Source organism: Octodon degus, unplaced genomic scaffold (assembly GCF_000260255.1).
Source record: "Octodon degus isolate 3935 unplaced genomic scaffold, OctDeg1.0 scaffold00026, whole genome shotgun sequence".
In the NCBI taxonomy this organism is placed as follows: Eukaryota; Metazoa; Chordata; class Mammalia; order Rodentia; family Octodontidae; genus Octodon; species Octodon degus.
The window spans coordinates 15732587-15737029 of record NW_004524602.1 but is presented as its reverse complement, the minus strand read 5'-3'; the positions used below and the strand labels follow the sequence as shown (position 1 = coordinate 15737029).

Below are 4443 nucleotides of genomic sequence, written 5' to 3'. Positions count from 1 at the left end.
AAAATATCTGTGCTTTTGCAAAACCACTTCTTTTCATTGGAACAGTTTCATCCATAAACAACACCAAGCCTGGTGCATAACCCTTAAGGCCTGGGCCATATGCTGAGCAGGGGCTTCAACCTGGAGGACTAGGTCTATGGTCCTTGCCCCTGGTCAGATGCTATTTCTAGCAGCACCACATACGCGGCAGTCAATATTTTTGGTCAGATGCTATTCCTAGTGGTCAACCACCGTGACACCTGGCCAAGGCATCTGCTAAGTCATTTCCTGGCTGCAGCATGGGAGTGGGGCTTATGTCCTGAGCCATGATACCCTACAAGGTCAGGCTGTTGGCCACACTCCCATATGTCTCACCACAGGTCAGCACCCCACAAGGGACAGGGTTCTGTCACTCTGTCTGAACTGGCAGCCTGCTCATGATGGCCCAACTGTCCATGCACTCATGTAGAGGTCCTTCTTCATCTCACCAGCAGTCACACTGCCTGCAGCTCAGCCTGTTACTTGGCCTACCTGTATAGCGTCAAGCCAGAGCACTTCCACACTGGGCTAGACAGTGGTTGCTCCCCACAGAGGAGTTGGGTCATGGCTAGACCCATCAGTATATCCTGCATCAGCCAGAGATCCCTCTTTCCATTCTGCAGTGGGACCAGTGGTCCTGTCCTGTAGTCTCTGGGCCTTGTACATCATAGGTTCCCAAACCATTGCCTCATCAGCTACCAACAGGCTATGCAAGAAAGACCTGCTTTGGAAGGTACGCCCCACAATGCACAAGATAGGGGATCTTGCCACTCCACTCCTGGGATGGGCTGCCCACGGGCCTACCCCCTCCTATGTGTCCCATGAGCCCTCACAGGCACACAGAGAAGTGCACAATGCTTCTGTTTCTCAGCCAGGTCATGCCGGCTCTCAGCTCCCTTCTACAACTGTGACCAAAGGCCCCAGCCACATCCATCATCATCCGCACTTCGGGATAAATGGCAGGTTAGGGTCAGTGACTCATAAGGCTTGCACCTTTACAACAGCCCTCTTTCAGTCCTGGAAAGCAGCTTCCACTGCATCTGTCCTTCTTCTGCATCTGTCCAGTCCCATGTTGTGCTCCTGCTGGTCATCTGGTATAAAGGACACAGCAAGCTAGCTAGGTGTGGTACCTTCTCCAAAAACCTAGAAAGCCCACATACACCTATAACACGCATGCTGTCATGGGTCTAGTCCTACCCAGCCATAAACACCCAAGAATCTGACAGACAAGCCAGGTCCCTGACCTTGTCTTTGTTCATAGTCTACCCCCATGCCACACTGCTTCCTTCAGGCTGTGTGTGGTGGCTTTCAAATCTGCAAGCCAGTGAGGTCAACAGAGCATCAATACACAGAGTATGGCATGCCCCAGGTGGCCAGGTCCTGGGCCACTAGGCCATGAGACACAGGTGGGCTATGCAGATAGCCCTGTGGTACCATCTGGAAGGCAGCCTTGGGATGCCCTAAGCGGGATACCCATGTGCAAGACATCAGCAACAACATCAGGCAGCAGGGAGCAAAGCAGAGAGGCAGAGTGAGAGCTGCCTGTCTTTATTGTAGGATTCTTACACGGGCTGCTGTCTTGTGTCTACATTCCTGCGTAGTGCTGTGGTCGTGCAGGCCTGCTTACCTGAACAAAGTCACATCTACATAAATGTATCCCACTGTGCCTTCACGCTAGACAAGCAGGGTCACAGCCTCAGGTGCCTTGAAGCAATCTGAGTGGCTGCGCACCTCGCCCAGGAAGAACAGCTCTCCTCAAGAAGTCGACCAAGAACAAATGCTGGCAGGGTTGTGGAGAAAAAGGAACGCTTCGCCACTGTTGGTGGGAGCGCAGACTGGCACAACCACTATGGAAATCAGTGTGGAGATTCCTCAGAAAAGCAGGATTGGTGGTGCCATTCCTCCTACCTATTCCACTTCTGGATATCTTTCCAGAAGAATTGAAATATCAGACCCCAGTGATATATGTGCACCCATGTCTATAGCCGCAGTTTGTCATAGCTGAATCTTGGAAATAACCCAGATGCTCATCAACCCAGGAATGGGTAAAAAAGATGCGGTATTTTAATACAATGGAGTACTACTCAGCCATAAAGAAGGATAAACTTGAGACTTTTATAGGTCAGTGGATGCAACTTAAGACCACACTCATAAGTGAAATAAATCAGACCCGCATGTGTAAACAACACCATACCACCTCCCTGGTGTGAGAAACTGCAAGAGTAAATAAGGCTTAAAATGTACAACGTATCTTGTGAATTAGTAAGAAACTATTTAAAAGAAAGGCCGAAAGATGATGGGGAAAGGGGGAAGGAAGGGAGAGAAAAAGATATATTCATACACAAGATAGTTAAGATAATTATACAACGAGGTTTCTTAGTTCTTGAAAAAGAAAGGGTTGTGCTGATATAGTTTGGACGAGAACCACACGTGTGGAGCGGCGGACGCTGTAGACCAATCACACGCGTGAGGCGGGAGCAAGGCCCACCCTGAGGACAACGCGCAGCCAAGTCGGCCGGGGAACAAGCCGCTGCAGCCGCGAGACGTCGCTAGGCAGAGTGTCACGTGACGCCAGCCTGGCCCGCGCAAGAAGGGCGCTGCATCCCCAAGCAGCTCCTCCTGTCCAGGGGCACAGCAGGCTCCGCGCGACCGCCGCCCTCCGCTCCCTGACTCCTGCGCTGGTTTCTTCTTCCTCCACCACCCTCCACCCTGCGAATCTCGAGCTGCAAAAGACACGACAGTCACGTCTGCATCCGTACTCTGAATCAAACCACCATGAAGGCAGCAATACATCCTGTATTAGTTATTGTAACTCTCCTACTAACCTGTTTTGAAACTCTGTTTTATTGTTATTATTTATTGATCCTTAAAATAAGAAAGTAGGAGAGGAGGAGCACGAGATGCGAGAAGCGAGAGCGGTGCTTACGCGGCAGGAATCGTGGCGAGGGAGTGCATCTCTGCCCACGTGGGCAGGCAGGTGTCCAGATCCTGCCGGGAATCGCACCGCCTTGAACATGGAATCCAGGCGGATGCTCACATGCCTAGTGACACAACCCCGGAGGTGGGGACGACCCGCTCAACAGGATCTTCAGTGAGACTGGGGCTGGCAAGCACGCGCCCAGAGCGGTGCTCGTGGACCTGGAGCCCACGGTGCTAGGTGAAGTGGCCCAGGGACCTACCGGCAGCTCTTCCACCCGGAGCAGCTGATCACAGGGAAGGAAGCTGCAGCTAATAATTATGCCGTTGCACCACTGGCAAGGAGATCACGGACCTGGTCCTGGGTCGTACCCGCCAGCCGGCGGATCTGTGCACAGGCCTGCAGGGCCTCCTCATCTTCCACAGCTTTGGAGGCAGCACCAGCTCCGCCTTCACGTCTCTGCTCATGGAGTGGGTCTCACTGGACTACAGCAAGAAGTCCAAGCTGGAGTCTGCCACTTCCCAGCCCCGCCCCCTGGTGTCCAAGTCATCATGGAGCCCTACAACTCCATCCTGACCACACACAGGACGCTGGAACACTCGGCCTGTGCCCTCATGGTGGACAACAAAGCCATCGATGACATCTGTCGGCACAACCTGGGCATCGAGCACTCCACCCACACCAACCTCAATCGTCTGATCGGGCAGATCGTGTCCTCCATCACAGTCTCCCTGCACTTCAACAGGGCCCTGAATGGGGACTTGACGCAGTTCCAGACCAACTTGGTAGCGAACCCCCGCATCCACTTTCCTCTGGGCCCCTACGCCTCAGTCATCCCTGCTGAGAAGGCCTACCATGAGCAGCCGTCCGCGGTCGAGATAACCCATGCCTGATTCAAGCAAGCCAATCAGATGGTCAAGTGTGACCCTCGCCACGGCAAGTCCTTGGCCTGCTGCATGTTGTACAGGGGAGACGTGGTTCCCAAAGATGTCAACACTGCCATTGCCACCATCAAGACCAAGCACAACATGCAGTTTGTGGACTGGTGCCCGACTGGATTCATGGTGGGCATGAGTTACCAGCCCCTGACTGCGGTCCCAGGGGAAGACCTGGCCGAGGTACAAATATCTAACCCTACCATCAAAAATGAACTGAAGATTACATTTGTTCCTTTGGGTGCAATTTTCAAACAGGATGTAACTATTTGACTACATTATCTGATATCTAGTTCTTCCAAAAGGCAAAATAACTGAATAAAAATATGAAACAAGACAAAAAAGAAATCAGTTTCCTCATGTTTAGAGAAGAACTAGTGATGGCTGTGATCTCTTAATTTGAGATTTACACGCTATAACCAAGGTAGTACACATAAGCATCACTCAACAAATATTTACTCAGCACCTATTATTCTCTGGGCAGCATTCTCACGCTAAGTATTGTCAGCACTGAACCAAAAGAAATGGGAACTTCGTTCTCCACGGGAGTCGCCCCACTGAGTGTTCTCCCAC

The 4443-nt window shown here is 51.9% G+C and overlaps 1 pseudogene; it reads left to right on the top strand.

Annotated features, from left to right (window-relative positions):
• Positions 1-726: 726 nt before the first annotated feature.
• On the top strand, positions 727-4143 carry LOC101583612 (annotated as a pseudogene).
• Positions 4144-4443: the final 300 nt, after the last annotated feature.